The following is a 20,339-nucleotide window of genomic DNA, read 5'->3' on the forward strand; positions in this document are numbered from 1 at the left end:
TGTTTTTAGTTATATAGCTTTTTTAATTGGCTAGCTTGTCAGATAATTTCACAACGGAAGAGTTCATCCAAATACCCACCTTAAACTTGTTAAAGCCTCGTGTCCATCATCTTATAGTAAGTTCTAAGTGAAGGGATGGGTGGGAGGAAGTGAAGAAAATAGGAGAAACATCTTCCGGTGGCAATTACTTTTTCTCTTTATATTATGTATCTTTGGGAATAGAATTAAAGCAAAGTAAAGGAAAGGAGAATTCAGATCTCAGAATTTGAGACTAGCAAACTTCAATTTTATTTCTGTTTTTAGGCTCTCTAATTATACTTGACTTCAGTCTGTGCTCTGATTCTACTCTTCAAAATACCACTTGTAAGCTTGCAAGTATCATTTGTTTAACAAGATGAGGAAGTTTAAAAAATAGGGTACTGATATGGAAGCTTGACTGTATGCAATGTCCTGTGTCTCCACAAAACTCTGCGTCTTCATAAGGCATACTTCTTAACTTTTTTAAGGAGGGCACAACTCACAGTGGCCCATGCAGGGATTGAACTGGCAACCTTGATGTTATTCGCACCATGCTCTAACCAGCTGAGCTAACCGGCCACTCCCTATAAGGCATACTTTTCAAGAAATGTGTGAATAGACTTTGTGTTCAGTTTCTGTTTCATTTTTAATACTTCTTTCAGTTTTGAGTATATTGCACATTAATTAATGAAGGTTTTAAACAATTTTTTTAATGCCTCCAAATAAAATAGGTATTAAAAGATGATTTTGGCTTTCTCTGAGCAACATATAAGACACAGATATAGCAAAATGTTGGGCTGAAAGTGCTATTTTAAATTTAAGAACAGAGGATCTGATTAGTGTACTGATTTGCATCTTTAGAATGACTGCTGAGTCTATATTGTTATAATTAAAATCTATCAATTAAAAAGATTTTTGAACCTAATTGAGTAGTTTGAGATATGACACCCAAAACATTAAAATAAGGTTCCTGGTTTAGTTAGCATTATAATGTGTTAAACATTCAAATATGGCTGGTGTGGCCTACACTTTGAGTGTTTAGAAATTAGAACTCTTCCAGTGCTGGGAGTTTTCAACTATGGCAATCTAGTTTGTGTAGATCATGCATATGTGTGTGTGTGTGTGTGTGTGTGTGTGTGTGTGTGTGTGTGTGTGTGTTTTAATCATCCCTTACTTATAATATAGAATATTACTAAACTTTTTCATTTGTTGATTCAATTAGTTGAGCACCTGCTATGTACCACATTCTAGGCCCTGGGGATATAGCAGTAAATAAGGAAAACATTGTTGAGAGCTCATATTTCTTACGTGTAAACATATGCCAACTTTATTTGTAAATCATTAAGATACTTTCATAGATTTGTGAATGCTATGGAAGAAAATCAGGCAGAGTGATAGAATAGAGAGTAGCTGGTGGGGTTGGATGTCATAGGTATTATTTATATGGCAATCAAGGAAAGCCATGTGCAGAAGATGTGATATATGAACTAAGATCTGAATGATGAGAAGGAGGTAGTAATGTGAGAATCCCAGGTAAGAGCATACTAGGTAGAGGAAAAAAGTAATGCTACAAAGTGCAAAACAGCTGGTAGTAGAGAAAAGAAGGAAAGCTATGACATAATGAGAAAGGGGGAGAGTGATACAAAATGAGATCAGAGTGGTAGGCAGGGGCGGGATCAGGTAAGATTTTTACTCATATGCCTGTTTTTGATGTTCATGAAATAATTTTTATAGTTTTTATAAAGTTTTCTACAAATGATTACATTTTTTAACAACTACTTTTTTAAAAGGATTCCAGTTTTTATCTTTGCATTTAAAATCTTACATACAGTTTACCAGTTCATTGATTCTTCTATTAAAGAATCTTTTTGAATTTGAAACTGCTTTTTGATAAAGGTCATGTTGGGATCTGGAATACTGAATTCATTTCCTTCCTCTAATCTCCCACTCTCCATGGCCCTCATACCACCACCACCACTCCTACCCCCATACCCCAAAATGGGGGAAAAAGGTAGTGGAGTTTCTTCATCAAGGTAAAGAAAGACAAATTGACTGAGCTGCTGTCCATCATGTTGGTGCTGACAAAGCCAGAAATATGTTTAAGCTTCTGCACCCTGCTTAAGGTGGTGTCATGGACTGGTGGTGATGGCTGCATCCTTATCTTAATTTTGATTCTACTTTGACTCTCCCTGCCACTCCTTTTTCCCTCTTTGTCTCTGTTGCTTGGAATTTGTCTCTCTGACTTTGTGACTCTGTTCTCTTGCTGACAATGTAGCTGATGGTCATCTCTCCCTTTCTGGCTACTTGTGTTGCAGCCCACCACCTGCAGGCCTCCCCCTTCTAGCAGCTAGCTCTTTCTCTTCCTCTGCCCCTTTTGCCTGTCTGATGGGCGGTTGGCTCTGGCCAGTTCTTTTTGGTTATTACCATTCTTTTCTTTTTTTTCATTCCTCTCTTCGAATCCTCTTGTTGTTCTCCTCCCCTTCTCTCCTTTTTCCCACTCGTCTGTCCCTTTTGTCCTTTTTCTTCTTTCTTCTTTCTTCCTCTCCTCCCAAAATCATGAGAGAGCTACATCAGATCTATAGAAAGGATAGACAGAGATGGCCTTACCCTAAGGGTCTTATATAAACCCTCGGGAATATATAGGACTTTTGAAGACATTTACGAAATTGGCAAAACAAATGTCATGATTTGTACATTATAATTGTATAAATTATTGAATCAGAATTAATGGAGAAGTCTACTGTTCTGACTCATCTTTGTTATTGAGGTGCTGAGTTCAAGGGGATCTCGGAGCAAAATATTGGCCCTAATTACAGTAGTGTTAAATTAAGTGTGTTCATTTGTGTATGTACATGTATGGACAGTTGATATTTAACAATTTTCATCACGTAACTTGCCTTTTCTAACAGCCTACGGCATTTTACTAAACCATCTGTCTTACTCTATTTACATAGATTTTGACAATCAGTTGTGTAGAGGTATTGCTATGTAATTAACATTCCAATAGGAAATTTTTTTAGTCACTCATAACCTATTTTTAATGGTAGGAATTTTTAAACTGTATTGCTTAAAGAAGTTTCTGAAGGCCTTGTTCATATTATATGTTAGATTTGGTCATTAAACTATGTAATTGAAATTTTTTATATATATAGATTTTGATAGTAAAACATGAACATTGTAGAAACATTAACTTGGAAATGTTAAAGTATAAAGAAAATAAAATCACCTGTAATCTCATAGCCTTGCTGAATTTACTTCTTTTTTATATGAATATTTAAACACACCAACATCCAATATATTTATATGTAACACAAATCATGCTTTATAGTTTGATGTCCTGTTTTTCACTTTATTTGCATTATATTGTGAATATCTTTTTGTCTTTAAAATTATTCAAAAGTGAAAAATGTACATGGATATATAATTTCCCATTGTATGGCTATACCATAACATCTATTGTTTTACAGCAGAATGCTTAACAATTTTTCATAATTATACACAATGTGAGTATAAACATCTTTATACCTAAGTCAAATCTTTGCTAATATCTTTGTTCTGGGATTGATTCTTTGAAGTGGGATTACTAAATCAATGGGTTCACATTAATATTTTAAATATTTTTGATCCCTAGAGACAATTGATAAGTTATACTTTTAGAAAGGTTTTTTATTCATTAGCTCCATATAACTTGAGCGATATGGCTCTTCATAGCTTGTGTTTTTTTCTAGTATACATGGTCCATTTCTGTGGATGCCTTTCAGACTCTGACACATAGGTGTAACAAATTCTATCTAATAGATAAATACTGTACATCTAAGACTTAGAAAACAATAGAAACACATAATACTGAACTGACACAGCATTGAATTAGAAAGTACTTCACAGCTTAGTATTATACATCCTTAGGATCAACAATACTAAGCTTTGAAGTACTTTCTAATTCAATGCTGTATCATTATCATGAACTTAGCTATCATTGTACTGTCAGTTTGTGGATATGTAGGTCGATGGGATTTCTATCATAAATATTTATAAAATATTAGGCCATTGAATAACAATTAGTACCACTACTGTTATTACTATTATTTTATGCACTGTAACAGTTTGTAATATAAAGAATTTATCTGAGGAAGTTAGGAAACATTCTGTTTTATGTGGCCGTCTACATTCTTGTTACACAGCCTTTCCAGAGCAACGCAAGGTGATCATGCCCTAAAATATCTACAGTAATTACTCTCAACATTTATTCGGTGAACTGTGTTGTTATTGATTTCTAGTTTAATTTCATTGTAGTCAACAACACACTCTTAATGATTTCAATTTTGAAATTTCTTGAGACTTTTTTAATGGCCCGGAATATGGTCTATCTTAATTAATGTTCCACGTACATTTAGAAAGAATGTGCATTTTCCAGTTTGGGGGTTTGGTGTTTTATAAATTTTGATTAAGCTTTAAGTTGGTTAACAGTATTGTTCAAATTTTCTTTACCCTTATATTTTTGTCTACATCTTCTATCTGTTGGAGAGGAGTGTTGACATCTCAAACTATAATTTGTTTCTTCCATTAGTGGCATCACTTTTTTACTTCATTACTTTTGAAGCTCTGCTATTATGTGTATAAACATTGAAGATTGATATGTGTTCTTGATGAACTGATGTTTTTATTCTTACGTAACATCCCTCTTTATCCTGGTGCTAATCTTTGTTCTGAAGTCTACTGTGATGCCAGTAATACAGTTGCTCCCATTTTCTTACTCTTAGTTTTGCAGGGCACATCTTACTCCACACTTTTAACCTATCCGTGAGTTTGTATTTAAAGTGTGTCCCTTGCACATGTATTTGGCTCTTGCTTTTATTTTATCTAGTTTGATAATCTCTGCCTTTTAATTCCTATCTGATTTCTTTTCTCTCTTGCTCTTCCCCTCACATTTCCCATCTTCATTTTGGATTGAGTACATTTTTAGAAACCCATTTTATCCCCTCTGTTGATATTTTAGCTGTACCTCTTTTCTTAGTGGTTCTGTTAGGGATTACAATGTACATCCTTAATTTTTTACAGTCTACCCTGAACTAATAATATGTCACTTTACCTGTAACATAACCTTAAAACAATGCTCCTAATCTATCCCTGTAATCTTTTGTGTTAATGTTGACATACAGTTTACTTCCACGTGTTATAAATCCCACAGTAATTATTAATATTGCTTTAAACAGTGTTATCTGTTAAAGAAATTAAGAAGGTAGAAGAAAAATCTTTCATATTTTCCCACAAATTTACCTTTTTTTTTTTTATTGGGGAATATTGGGGAGAAGTGTGTTCTTCCAGGATCCACGAGCTCCATGTCAAGTCGCCCTCAATCTAGTTGTGGGGGGCACAGCTCAGCTCTAAGTCAAGTTGTCGTCCTCAATCTAGTTGTAGAGGGCGCAGCTCACTGGCCCATGTGGGAACCAAACTGGCGACCTTGGTGTTATGAGCACCGTGCTCCAACCACTGAGCCAACTGGCTGCACCAAATTTACCATTTTCGATGCTGTTAATTCCTCCATATAGATACAGATATCCATCTGGTATCTTCCTTCAGCCTGAAGAACTTAATTGAACATATTTTGTAGTGCAGACCTGTTGGGACAAAATCAGCTTCTGTTTATCTGGAAACGCCTTGATTTTGCCTCTGCTTTTGAAAGCTCTTGACTTGCTCAGGCTGCCATAACAAAATGCCATAGACTGAGTGGCTTAACAAATTTATTTTCTCATGGTCTGGAGGCTAGAAGTCCAAGCTCCAGATGTCAGCATGGGTGGTTTTTTGGTTAGGACTGGCTCCCTGGCTCCCTTGCCCTCTCTGCCTGCCCTATCACCGTGTCTTCAAATGGCTAGGAGAGAGAGCAAGAGACAGAGAGTGAGTGCACAAGTGCTCTGCTGTCTTGTATTATAAAGGCACTAATCCCATCACGATGTATGTCCAAATACCATTATATTGGTGGTTGTCTTCCATATATGAACTTGGGGTGGTGTGGGTGAGGTGGCACTCAATGTTATGGATATTTAGTCCATAGCAACCTTCTCATTGGATGTAGAATTCTAGGTTGAAATTTTTTATTTTAGCATTTTAAAGATGTCATCACATTTTCTTTTTTTAAATGTGGTAAGTGTATGTAACAAAATTCACCATTTTAAACATTTTTGAGTGCATAATTCAGTGGTATCAAGCACATTCATAATGTTGTACAACCATCATCACTATCCATCTTCAGAAGTTTTTCATGATCCCAAACAGAAACTGAACCCATCAAACAATAACTCCCTATGTCCTTCTACCCCCAATCCCTGGTAACCTTTATTATACTTCCTATCTATGAATTTGCCCACTATAGGTATCTCATATAAGCAGAATCGTACTATTTTTGTCCTTTTTATAACTGACTTAATTCACTTAGCATATTTTCAAGGTTCATCCATGTCGTAGCATGTGTCAGAATTTTAATCTTTTTTAAGGTTATATAATAGTCTATTATATGTAAATGCCACATTTTGTTCATCCATTCATGTGGGCATATGGGTTGTTGGTACTTTTTGGCTGTTGTAAATAATGCTGCTGTGAACGTGGATGTACAGATGTCTGTCCCAGGCCCTGCTTTGAGTTCTTCTGGGTATATACCCAGAAGTGGAATTACTGCATTGTATGTTTAATTTATATTCTGTATTTAACTTTTTGAGGAACTACCATACTGTCTTCCACAGCAGCTGTACCATGTTCATATTCCCACCAGTAATGCACAAGTTTTCCAATTTCTCCACATCCTCACCCACATTTAATCTCTTTGTTTTATACAATAGCCACCCTAATGGGTGTGAAGTGGTATCTCATTGTGGTTTTGATGTTCATATTCTTACAACTGTTGATATTGAGCATCTTTTCGTATGCTCATTGGCCATTTATATATCTTCTTTGGAGAAATGTTTATTCAAGTACCATATTTACCATTTATGATACACACTTTTTTGCCCAAATTTGTGAAAGAAAAATAAGGATGCCCATTATACATGTGTAGTACTAATTCCGTATCTATATAAATGTTTATAATTCTTTTATTTATGCTTATGAGTTAAAAGTGTAACTAGAGGAATCAATAACGATATCCATATGCAAAATAATACCCTGGAATGTGATAATCGGTTTTGATGAACTTGAAATGATGAGAGTTCTTAGCCTTCTATGATAGCGTAAATATTGAAAATTTGTTACCAGTACATAAAATTTCTTGTAACTTTATCTGTTCTTGTGTTTTGGAATTATTTGTTACATAAAATTATTGTGACATAATATGTTAAAAAATAAATGCTAAAATTCCTTTATAATACAAAAAACAAGTACCTAAATGTAAGCAAATAAAAATTTGAATAAATAAAAACGAAAGATTTTTCCCTGAAAGTTTGGGCCAAAAACGTGGGCGCACATTATACATGGCAAAATATGGTACTTTATAGTTTTGATTTGGGTTGTTTGCTTTTTGTTGAGTTGTAGGAGTTCTTTGTGTATTCTGGATATTAATCCTTTATCAAGTATATGTCCTTTGGTGCACAAAAATTTTAATTTTGATGAAGTCCAAATTGTTTTTTCTTTTGTTGCATGTACCTTTATTGTCACCAAATGTCAAGAATTCTAGAAATTCTCACCAAATGTCAAGACTTCCCCCTATGTTTTCTTCTAAGAGTTTTTTAGTTTGAGCTCTTAACATTTAGTTCTTTGGTCCATTTTGAGTTAACTTTTCTATATGTTATGAGGTAGGGATTCTGTTTTATTCTTTGGCTTTTGGACATGCAGTTTTCCCAGCATAGTGTTCTCCCCATTGAAGGGTCTTGGCACTCTTGTTAAAAATCAGTTGACTGTGTGTGCAGGAGTTTATTTCTGGACCTTCTATTCTCTTTTGATTGATTTATATGTCTGTCTTTTTATGCCAGTACCACACTGTTTCAAATACTGTAGGTTCGTAGTGAATTTTGAAATCAAGATATACGAGTCCTCCAACTTTGTTCTTTTTCAAGATTGTTTTGAAGCAAAGCTTCCGTATTAATTTTGTGATGAATTTTTGTTTCTGCAAAAAAAAAAAAAATCATTGGGATTTTGATAGGAATTGCATTCAGTCTGTAGATTGAATTGGGTAATATTGTCATCTTAATATTAAGACTTATGATCTAGGAACACATAATGTTTTTCCATTTATTTGTTTTAATTTCTTTAAGCAGTGTTTTGTAGTTTTTATTGTGTCTTTCACCTTCTTAAAGTTTACTCCTAAGTATTTTATTATTTTTGATGCTGTTGTACATGGCATTGTTTCCTTAATTTCCTTTTCATATTATTCATCGTTAACAGGTAGAAACACAACTGATTTTTGTGTTGGGTGTCTTTTATTTTTTTAATCCTGTCACTTTGCTGATCTTGTTCATTAGCTCTAACAGGTTTTGAGTGTGTGTGGAATCCTATAAATCTGCAAACAGAGATAATTTTATTTCTTCCTTTCCAATTTGGATGCCTTTTACTTCTTTTACTTACCTAATTGTTTCTCTTCAGAACTCTGCCTCACAAATGTTAGTGTACCTCAGCAGCTCTGAACTCTGATTTCTCCTACCTTCTCTGTTCAGTGAGACTACTGTGTTCTGCCCGGCTCCACCATCATCTGGAATGTGCCTCTAGGCATAAAGCTGGGACAATTGTAGGACTACACCATGAGTTTTCCTTTTTTCAGGGAGTATATTATGATGCTGCTTGTTTTCCAGTTGTCCACTATCTGAAAATAGTTGCTTAACCTAACTTTTCCAGTTTTATATGTCGAACAGTAAGTCTGGTACCTGTTACTCTATCATGGATGGCAGTGAAAGGCCACGTACTACATTGTGACAGTTCTTTTACAATAATGGCTTTGTTAATGAATCTTTCTTTGTTAAACCAATCTTTAATGATTTGCTCAGTTATTGATGCTCTCAATTCTTTCTATAAAACAGACTTACTAACACTTGGACATACTACATACTATGGTTTAATTTAGGTTTCATTTTAGTGTACTACCAGACTTCAGCTCTCAGTAATTGAGTCATATGCTTACCAAAACTCAGTTGTGCTTTTTTCCACACCTTTCTATGCCAATTTTACTTGACATTGTAATTACATAATTTAAATGAATACTATAATCGGAATGCTATATGGAGACAGAGTTCATTCTATGACAATTCTATTGAATACTTTGAAAAGACAATAAAGGTGAATTTCTGACAATTTTTGTCAAATTAGGTGAAACAATTATAAAAGGTTGTAATATAAAAGGAAATCATAAAATCTAGGCAGATTTTATATTCAGATTGCTTCACAAATGTCTTTATATTCTTATTTCACATCTAAAAAAACTATAAATTGTAGGTGGTGTATTTTCTTGGTAGTTTATGGAAGAAACAACACTTGAAATTCTAATCACTGGATCTGTACTGAAAGAGAAGGTATGGCCTTGTCTCTGAAGATTATTAAAAGAATGTACATGTATGCTTTTCGAGTTATAAAATGTTGAAAGTGTGGTGGATATGTGTGCACACGGATGCACAGATGCCTGTGTGTATTTCCTTAGTTAGTGATCCCATTTTCACTAGTGTTTTCAGTTCGCTGACCAACATCAGTTCTTAAGTCAGAAAGGAAACCTCTATTGCATAGTTTAACTTTTATTCTTAAATTAACAAGGTATTGACTTATTCTTTTTGTGTGCCTCCCTGCAATCCAGTTTGACTTCCACAGCATTGCCTCTTGGATACTGCTTTATTAAACCAGAAACATGAGCTTTGGATACCTTATTTTCTTTTATTTTCAGCTTCCTTTCCAGATTTAATTAATTTCACTTACTGCTTAAACCATCACTTGATTTTAGGAAGTTCATTTGCCATCTGTTCCTTTGCCCTGATATTTATTCAACAATTATTTCATATTTATTTCTCTGGCTTTTGTTCTCATAATTCTTAATGTATATGCCTGCTTCTCTGTGCCTTGAGAGGAGAGGATAAAGGGAAATGGGCCTACGTGGTGGGTGGCAGTATAAAATTTTACCACCGATTTGGAAAGCAATTTGATAACATCTCAGGGACCATGGGAATTCTTATAACCTTTGACTAAGTTAATTCTATCCTCAATGACTAACCTTAAAAGAATTAGGTTACTGATTTTTATTGCAGTAATCTATACTTAAAAGCATTAATAATAAAACAATTTGATTTTTCAATAACGAATGGACTAAGAAATTGTGGCACATCAACTTAATTGATTATTAAGAAGGCCATTAAAACAAGAAACATTGGTTAACTACATGGATTAAAGTTAGTGATGTGATACTTAAAAATAATCAGTGCCAAATAAATGTATAAATGTATAAAATGGATGTGAATATGGATAATTAATGGTAGATAATACAGATAAGAAAACAGTTGCTAGCGTGTGAAGCATATGGATATATTTTTAAAAATTTCTCTTTAATGTTGTTATAATGTTTTAATAGTTTCTTTTTAAAATAATAAGTATCCTGAAAAAAATCATCTCTGTCTCCCTCTTTGGTCAGGTATTTTCTGGTACTTTCTCACCTTTAAAACCAAGTGCCATGATCCCGATGGCTTTTATCATATTTCACTTCATATCCTGATTTAATCCTTCCAAACAGTGCCATAATATAGGTTTTCTTGTACATTTTTTAAAGGAGGACACTGACATACAGAGGGTTTAAGCAACTTGTCAATACCGCACAGGTAGCAAATGGTGGAGTTTGGGTTCCTCCAGATTTATCTGAATCATAAATTCCTTGTTCTTAGCCAATATTGTATTTCATATATAATTATTTAGTTACTCCCTGCAGCCCCTGGCGTAGATAACTTGGCATAGTAGCATCTTACAATTTGAATTGAAATGAACAAAGGTAAATTATACCTTAGTCCTTCAATTTCATTAGTGTCCATAGGCTTTTCAATATATGGTTGTATATTTAGTAAAACAAATTTAACATATATTGTACTCAGTGTTTTTGACATATACAAGAAATGGAATATTCAGCTCTTATTTACAAAGAAAAGCTAGGTTTTTCTCTCCTCCAGATTTGAAACACCTTACTCTATTTGCAAAATCCTTTGTTGTCTTTTAACTGCTAACTCATATTTTTCAAGGAAGATGGGAGGTTTGGTGCATCTTGACACCAATATTTCATTACTTGTTCACTGTCCTTTTTAAAAAAAGTTCAATTGTAATTTTCATGAGAATGGAGATCATGTCTATACAGTTGTGGTAGGTGCGGAAAAATGGTTGAATAAAGGAGAAACATTTTTTTATTGCATAAGACAAGCATTATTTAGTCCTTATTATACTGTATTTAATTGATTTTATAGATGATGAATTAGAACGTCTTAATTTGCCCAAAATTGTGAGTTGGGATTCTAACCCAGTTTTGACTCAGCCATTTGCTTTTACCAATTGCTCTACCTCATCCTGTGCAGAAGGATCTAGGAGTAATGAAAATAGTTTGAGATTGAGACACGTGTCTGTAATTATTTAGTTTTTTACTCATTATATAATTAGCAGTATAATTTGTATGATGTATTTCATCTTAACAACATTCCATTTAAAATTTAACTATTGGTTCCATGATAGCTTTGCCCAATATGCAAAATATAATGAAAGTTACATTCCAACACTTGTTTCATTACCTGGTTGGACTCCCACATTAGTGTGTTGCTTTAACAAACAAAAATTGGTTCTACTGGCACACCTCTTATTTTCAGTTTTGAAAGTGTTTGAATCGCTGTGGACACTAACTTTTTAGGTGTTTAAAGTTCTTATGTGGTAAGTAAATATAATAGATATGGTTATGCTATCTGCCAACTCTTAATTTATATTTTTCAAATTGTAAAATTTATAAAATGTTCTTCATTATTTATGAGACCATATAATGAGTTTCCTGTGTTAGGTATCTGGGGTACTTGAAATTTTTATTACAGATCTAAGATTATTTTCCTTTCTTAACATCTTTCATGATTAATGTAGAATACACATGTAATCATCAAATTTAGATCACTTTAGCTCTTAAAATAAATTTAAACACATACTTGGTAAGCAAGAGCCACCAATAGAACAAGTTTCTATAAGCAATATTTGTACTTAGTGTTTCAGTATGTGTTATTAAAACTTTTCAACATTGATCCATAATAACAAGCAATTTAGTGCACTTATTACCAAAAAAGCCTGGTGAAAATTTTGGCTTTTCTGAGTGTACTGAGAGATCTATCAAAAACTTATCTAATGTGGCGAAAACCTTTTTCGTTTATTTCTCTTTATGACAAGTGTAAACTATTAAGGTTAAGTGGGTGGGGCAACCGGAAGTAATTACTAAGGCCAGTGGCATTTTTGTGGTTTAATAAAGGCAGAAGCTAATTATTCAGTTTTTATTTAAGTGAAATGGTGCCAAAAAGGAGGTTCCTGCAGAGCAGCTGCACTCCTTCAGTGTTACCCTAATTTACCAAACACACAACTGTCACAAACAAAACTTTTAAACTTGATATATAGCCACAAAAGTAAGGAGGCTTTTGTTTGGAGTGCATGCAGAAGAACTCCTTTATACAAATCAACCGGCAGATGACGGACAATGATGAAAATTTGATTCTTTGAAGTCATAATAGTCATTGAAATGTGTGAAATTCTGGTATTGAAAAGAGATCGGCCAGCAAGACTCTAAATCCTGGGTGGTTGCAAGAAGCTTGCTGGGAGGTTTTTCTGCATTTTGACACCAACTTCCCATTACTTGTTCCCTGCTTCCTTTGTTAAAAAAAAAAAAAAAAAAAGTTGAATTCACACAAGATAAATAGGGACAGTTGATAACCGAATCATACAGTTTTTATGCAGAAAACTAATATTTTATAATGGAAATTGGTATTGGAAAGAATAGCGTTCATTTATATATACTGACATATACTTTCTTAATGATTTTTTGAATTTCTCTCCCATTTATCTACGCTTTCTGCTGAAAGAGTAGAACTTTGGAATTATGATATGCATTTTTTCAGTAGCAAATTTTTATTTGAATGCCATTTAATCTGTGAATCATAATTATTTTTTAAAATGGCATATTGTACATAAGATTGTGTTTCTGAAACTTTAAGATAGTGACATTCTTTAATTATGGGAATATAGGTTTCTTGTTTGACACAACTGCTTAAAAATTAGAAGTTTTAAAATTCAGTAAGTCTGTATATTATCTATAAAGTAACTTGCTTTATTAGAATTTACAGATAATTATTAACTGGTGAGTCTTGAGGTTCCTCAGGTGCCAATCTGAAAGCTTCTCATACCTTACCTGATTTAACTTTTTGTAATCATAAAAAATTATGAATGATTATTTATGTTATCTATCTTACCAATAAAATGAGAAATCTGTAAAAGGCAATAATGACATAATCAAAGCATTTGTGTCTTTTATAAATAGATTTTTTTAAAAATGGCAGACGATTCCAATAGCAATACAGAAGTAGAAATCTACAGAGAATATCATTAGTTCAATGCAGTTTAAGTCATTTGCAGATGTTTTATTTTTGTTTTGCAAAAGTTAAGTCACAGGTAGTTCAGTGAGAACTTTGAGGGAAAGCAAAGCATTAACAACACAAGAGTTCAACATAGTGCCTCATAGTTCTTTTCAAGTATTACATTGTTTTAATGGAATCTTGGAGTGGGAACTTTAGCCCATTGAAATGTCGCTTAAAGGACAGGTTCTTCTGTCACTAGCTGAAGCTGTGTGGATGAAATGATAACAATAGAGTGTCGTAATGCATTTTAAATTTTAAAAGTGTGAGAAATCAGTTTGTCTAGACTAAGAGTGTGCCTACAGGGACTAGGAATTTTAGAGCTTCTGTGCCCTTTAGGTGTCAAATATGTGAGAGATGCCAAACCTTTTTATTCCCTGCCTTTGGCAGCAGCTCAGTTCCGCTGCAGTACCTTACATGCAGGGATTCTATGTCAGAACAACGTGGACTTCAAAATTCAGAAACTCATTTGTTTGAATGCAGCTTTAAATTGGGGGGAGATGTCAACAAATAATTGCCATAATTTTTGGAAGCTGGTAGTTAAGAGTTCAGAATATAAAGAGCTTAGCAACATTTTGTAGCTACTTACTTGAAAGAGGTTTTCCATCCTGAAAAATCATTCTATCCCTTCCTACTTTGATAATACAAATCACTATGTTTTCCATTTTTAAAGCTTTGTTTGTTAATTACTTTGGCATATATACATCACATTTAATTGAAGTTTACAAAGAAAAAGTCTTTTTCCTATGATCTCATCTTCCTGAGGTAACTGGTGTTAAATGTTTTCTATAGGTCTTAATTTGAAGAGCAGCCAATTTATATAGTTCTAGATTTCATGAGCTCAGCTCAGATGGATGGGTTGCTGTGGAATTTAGAAATTATGCCCTCCACCCCCATAATTTTATAACACTCTTATATTGTCTATTCCCTGCTTGAACTATAGCTGAGGAAATAGTACATATTAACATAAAGATATATAATGTTAAGTAATAAGTTAATATGACAGATTACAAATGCTATAATGAATTCAAAGGAGGAAATAAGTATTGAGGACTCCCCAGGAGTTAAGTCTTTTTCAAGCTCTTGAGTAGAAGAATATACTTTAGAAAGTCATTAAATGTAATAATACTGGAAATCACCTTTCTTTGAAGTTGAACTTGACAATTAAAAATGACCAATTAGGGTGGTTGGGTGGCTCAGGTGATTGGAGCACTGTGCTCCTAACGCAGAGGTCGCCAGTTGGATTCCCACGTGGGCCAGTGAGCTGCGCCCTCTACAGCTAAGACTGTTACCAACGGCTCGACCTGGAGCTGGGCGCGGTGAGCTGCCGACTGAGGCTGGGACCGACTGCCTCAGCCGGGTAGAGCACAAGGCTCATAATACTGTGTTTCCCCGAAAATAAGACCTACCCCCAAAATAAGCCCCAGTTAAGATCGTCAGCCAGACCGAGGCATTTAGTACATTATGGCGATGTCCCAGAAGAAGATGATTTGACTGTATTTGAATAAATGTAGATTGCTGTGCATGAAAAAATAAGACATCCCCTGAGAATACACTCTAATGCGTCTTTTGGAGCAAAGATTAATATGAGACCCGATCTTATTTTCGGGGAAACATGGTACCAACATGGGCCAGGAGCTATGTCCTCCACAACTAGACTGAAAACAATGGCTTGAATCGGAGTTGGGGTGGGGAGGGGGGGGGGAAATTACCAATTAAAACTTACATTCATATCTTTAAAAGGTATATACCAAGTGTACTCACTTTTATTTTATCCTATATTAAAATAAACTTTTAAAAAATGTAATTACATAGTAGAAGTACATATTTGTGTAAATATATGGATCATTTTGATAGTTTCTCCAAACAGACAAGTTTTGACAAAGTAAACACATCTAATTATTGGTACAGATGGAAAGGTATTGGGTTAAGCAGAGGATTGGTTGCCAACTAAAATAACTTTAAAAACTATGCTTTTAATCAGTGGGTAGAAAGACTAGTGGAGTCAGAAATACACTTACAGTTTTCCCAGTACATACTACAGCGCTGACTAATTCGTTCGTCACAACATGGATTAGAATGTAACTACAAATAAAGATTAGCCTTTAGAATTAGGGGATATGTTACAATGAAATTAAAACACAAAATGGACTAAATTTTCTGGTTTTTACAAGTTTGGTATAATCATTTTCATATTAACTTTGTTCTTTCTAATTCATTCATTCATCCATCATTCATTCATTTATATTGTTACTGTTGTTTAGCATCTTAATTGTTTTAAAACGCCATGAGTTAGACATTATTTTAATAATTTTATAAGGCAACATTTGTTGATCTATGTGTTTACCAATTTCTTTATCTTTTAAAAATAATTTTTAATTTTTTAAATTACAGCTGACATATATTAGTTTCAGGTAGGGTTTCCAGGCAGGAATTCCCACCTGTTCTCAGGAAATATTTTTTGCTTTTCCATTCCCAAATCCCGAGAAAATTGGTTGGGAAATTGTGAAAATCTGCTCCTTGAACCCAAGTGGTTTTGGTAGTCGGCCATCACTTTGTGGAAACAATTCATCGTGGAGAACAGAAAACAGTTTATATCTCAGGATTCGGGTCAGGAAAGTGAAAAAAATTCCTGAGAACAGGTGGGAATTCCTGCCTGGAAACCCTAGTTTCATGTATACAATATAGCAATTAGATATTTACATATCTTACAAAGTCATTACCCCACTAAGTCTAGTACCCATCTGACACTATACACAGTTATTACAATATTGTTGACCATATTCCTTATGCTCTATATCCTTGTGACTAACTTTATAACTACCAATTTGTACTTCTTAATTCCGTCACCATTTTCACCTGTACCCCCAATCTCCCACCTGTCAACCATCAATTTATTCTATCAATGAACGTTTCTATTTTGTTTGTTCATTTAGTTTGTAATTTAGATTCCACATATAAATGAAATCATATTGCATTTGTCTTTCTCTGACTTATTTCACTTTGCAAAATACCTTCTGTGTCCGTCCACGTTGTCACAAATGGCAAGTTTTCATTCTTTTAAATGGCTGAGTAATATTCAATTGTATACTATATATACACCACTTCTTTATTCATTTATCTATCGATGAATACTTATGTAGCATCCATATCTTGGGTATTGTAAGTAATGCTACAATGAACATAGCAATGTGTATATCTTTCCCAATTGGTGTTTTAGATTTCTTCGGATAAATATCCAAAACTGATATTCTGGGTCATATGGTAGTTCTATTTTCAACTGTTTGAGGAACCTCCATACTGTTTTCTATAGTAACTGGACCAGTTTACAATCCCACCAACAGTGTACGAGGGTTCCCTTTTCTCCACATCTTCGCCAACACTTGTTTGTTGATACAGTTATGATAACCATTCTGACAGGTGTGAGGTAATATCTCATTGTGATGATTAGTGATGTTGAGCATCTTTTCAAATGCCTGTTGTCCATCTGTATGTCCTCTTTGGAGAAATGTCCATTCAGGTCGTCTGCTCATTTTAAAAATATGTTTGTTTTTGGTATTAAGTTGCACGACTTCCTTATATAGTTTGGATATTAACCCCTTGTAGGTTGTATCATTGGTGAATATCTTCTCCCATTCAGGAGATTGTCTTTTCGTTTTGTTGATGGTTTCCTTTACTGTGCAAAACCTTTTTTAATTTGAAGCAGTCCTACTTCTTTATTTTTTTTTTTTCCTTTGTCTGAGGAGACACACACAAAAATTATATTACTAAGATTGATGTCAGTTTGTTGTGGCTGCTTGCTTGTGGGTTGTGAAAGGATTCATGAGGCAGGTAGAAATACAGAAGGAAGATTTATTAAAGTAAGAGGTGGGTAGGCTGGGCAGAGTGCTGGAAACTACTGCCTTGAGTCTTTGTTTTGTCTGAAGTTTTACATTTTCTAACCAGGATGTAAATTGCTTCTGCTTGTAGTGGAATTTTCTGTTGAGTTTGGCTTTGTCCCTTGGGGTGGGAGAAGGTGTGCTTAAACTGCTAATCGCAACCTTTGCATATGTTATGTGGATTTATGTTGGAGCCAGGAATGGATCCCATACAGGTGCAAAACCTCTCCTAAACCATTGGGCCATCACTGGCCGAAATAAACAGAAACATTGAAACTGGTATGCATAGTAAATGTATAGTAAACAGAGTCATTAAGGTTTGGCAGGGGAGGAAGGCAAAGAAAACAAAGAAAACTTTCAAAAAGTCCCAAGCTAAATTACACTTGTTAAATTGAATTATACCAGATATCCAATCTCAAAATAGAAGATTTAGTGCCACCATTACAATCCCCCTTGTCTTATCAGCATTTACTGCCTATGTTTTCTTCTAGGAGTCTTGTGGTTTCAGTTCTTAAATTGAAGTCCTTAATCCATTTTGAGTTTATTTATTTATTTATTTTATAAATTTTATTGGGGAATATTGGAGGACAGTGTGTTTCTCTAAGGCCCATCAGCTCCAAGCCGTTCTTCAATCTAGTTGTGAGGGTGCAGCTCAGCTCCAAGTCCAGTCACCATTTTCAATCTTTAGTTATAGGGGTGCAGCCCACCATCCTTTGCGGGAATTGAATCAGCACCCTTGTTGTTGAGAGCTCGTGCTCTAACCAGCTGAGCCATCTGGCTGCTCCTTCGGAAGCTCAATGGCAGCTAGTTGTGGAGGGCGCAGCTCACTGGCCCATGAGGGAATCGAACTGGCAACCCTGTTGTTCAGAGCCTGCGCTCTAACCAACTGAGCCATACGGCTGCCCGAGTTTATTCTCATATATAGTGTAAGAAAGTACCCAGTTTCATTTCTTTGCATGTATCTGTCCATTTTTCCCAGCATCGTTTATTGAAAAGACTGTCTTTATCCGACTGTACATTCTTGCTTTCTTTGTCATAGACTAATTGATCATATAGGGCTGGGTTTATTGCTGGCCTCTCTATTCTGTTCCTTTGGTCCAGTGTCTGTTTTTATGCTAGCACCATGCCATTTTGATTATTATAGCCTTGTGTGTTAGTGGGCACCACAATATGAGCTCAGGCCAGCCACCTGTTGTGCCAGGTTTCGGGCTGCTTAGTTGAATCTACATTCCAGGTCACCACTGGCCGCAGCTTATGCCAGCTTTGGGGCCTCCTTATGGGTGTTACAATGCAAGTTGAGACTGGTTGCTACTTGTGCTGGGTTTTTGGTAGCTTAGCAAGAGAGGTACAGGGTATTCTGAGGCCACCTGCTGCTTGTTTGGGGTTTGTGGACCCTGGAGAGATTTTAGGAAATTCAGCAGCATGATCCAAGGGAGGCTGCTTGTATGGAGGAGCCACTGGAAGGGGTTAGGCTGGGCCCTTGAGTTGGGTGTGGTGGGGTCTCTCTCAGGTAATCAGAGCTGGGCAGACTGTGTGAGCCATGTTAACGGAGAGCTCAAATTTGGCACCACCTGCGCTGTGCCAGCTGGGTTGGGGAAAGGCTAAAGAAAGGAACAATTACACCTGCCAGCACTTCAGTCCTGGAAGAGCTGTCCCAATCTTTGCTCCTCCTGCCATCATACTGAAGCTAGTAAGTCCCTTCCTCCCTGTATGTCCCTGGTGTGTTTTGATCTGCTGCCTTTGTGCTGGAGCCCAAAGCGAGTAAGTTTGTGAGAAGTGAGTCTGTGCTTGGGATCTTGAAGACCTGTAGCGCCTAGGTCTCCAGCAGCCCTCCATCTCACTAGTATGCAATCCCCTCTTGTTTTCACAGCCAGATGTTATGGCGAATTCCTCTTCCTGGCCCTGGAGCCATGGACTAGGGAGCCTGCTGTGGGGCTGGGACTCCTTGCTCCTGGAAGTGAGGAGGGGGAATGACTACACAGCCAAGATACCCCTCCACACCCCTCCTACCAGTCTGACGTGGCTTCGTGTCTCTCTCTCTCTCTCCTTAGTTATAGGACTTCTGTTCAGCCAGTCCTCAGGTGGTTCTCAGTGATGGTGGTTCTATAATTTAGTTGTAATTTTGATGTGGTTGTGGGAGGAAATGAGCACAGTGTTTACATACTGTGCCATGTTGACTGGAAGTCTTAACCAATTATTTAAAATTTACTTCCGTAAGCAAACCACGATTTTAAAATGCTTCATTTATAAGTATGATATGGTTGTGATCTTACTTTGATAGAATAAAGTATTTTCCATTACTAAATGGAGGCTTAAATTCCAAATTACTATTTTGTGTTCTGATTGATACTATAATTTGACAAATATATCTAACCAATGGCTTCAAAATTGTATGCATTCATCAGTTGAGCATTTGTAACTGGATAGAATTATTGAGTGAGTCAAGAAAGTTACCTTTGTTTTTATCTCACATTTCTGCAAAAATTGTACAACTTTTTCAGCTTACCTTTGTGAATAGATTTGATGTATCATTTTCTTTTTAGTAGGTTTCACCAAAGGGAGATAAATAAAAATACTAATTAAAGTTGTTAATTGATTTTAATTTTTTACAAAAAGTTTTAATTGTTTACGAAAAGGTTTAGGCCTTCTTCCAAAGGGAATGCTTTTTTGTAATCTGTTTGACACAGAAACCACTGGTAATAGATTTTTGTTAAATTTGAAATTTAGTCACTTTTTATTTCCCCTTACTTTTACATTCTTTCTGTGCTTACCAGTTAACACCTGCTTATGAAATAAGAGTCTGTTGACTACAGGCTATTCTGCCAGCAAACTTTTCAGAAATTACCAATACTTCGTT

At 35.2% G+C, this 20,339-nt stretch overlaps 1 protein-coding gene across 1 annotated transcript in view; it reads left to right on the plus strand.

Moving 5' to 3' along the window:
* The window catches only part of NDUFS4 (NADH:ubiquinone oxidoreductase subunit S4), a 91,356-nt gene that overhangs the window by 43,139 nt on the left and 27,878 nt on the right, over positions 1-20,339 (plus strand). The gene's annotated exons all lie outside the window — the stretch shown is intronic.

Source organism: Rhinolophus sinicus, chromosome 3 (assembly GCF_057876585.1).
Source record: "Rhinolophus sinicus isolate RSI-liver-muscle chromosome 3, RSI-T2T, whole genome shotgun sequence".
Taxonomy (NCBI): Eukaryota; Metazoa; Chordata; class Mammalia; order Chiroptera; family Rhinolophidae; genus Rhinolophus; species Rhinolophus sinicus.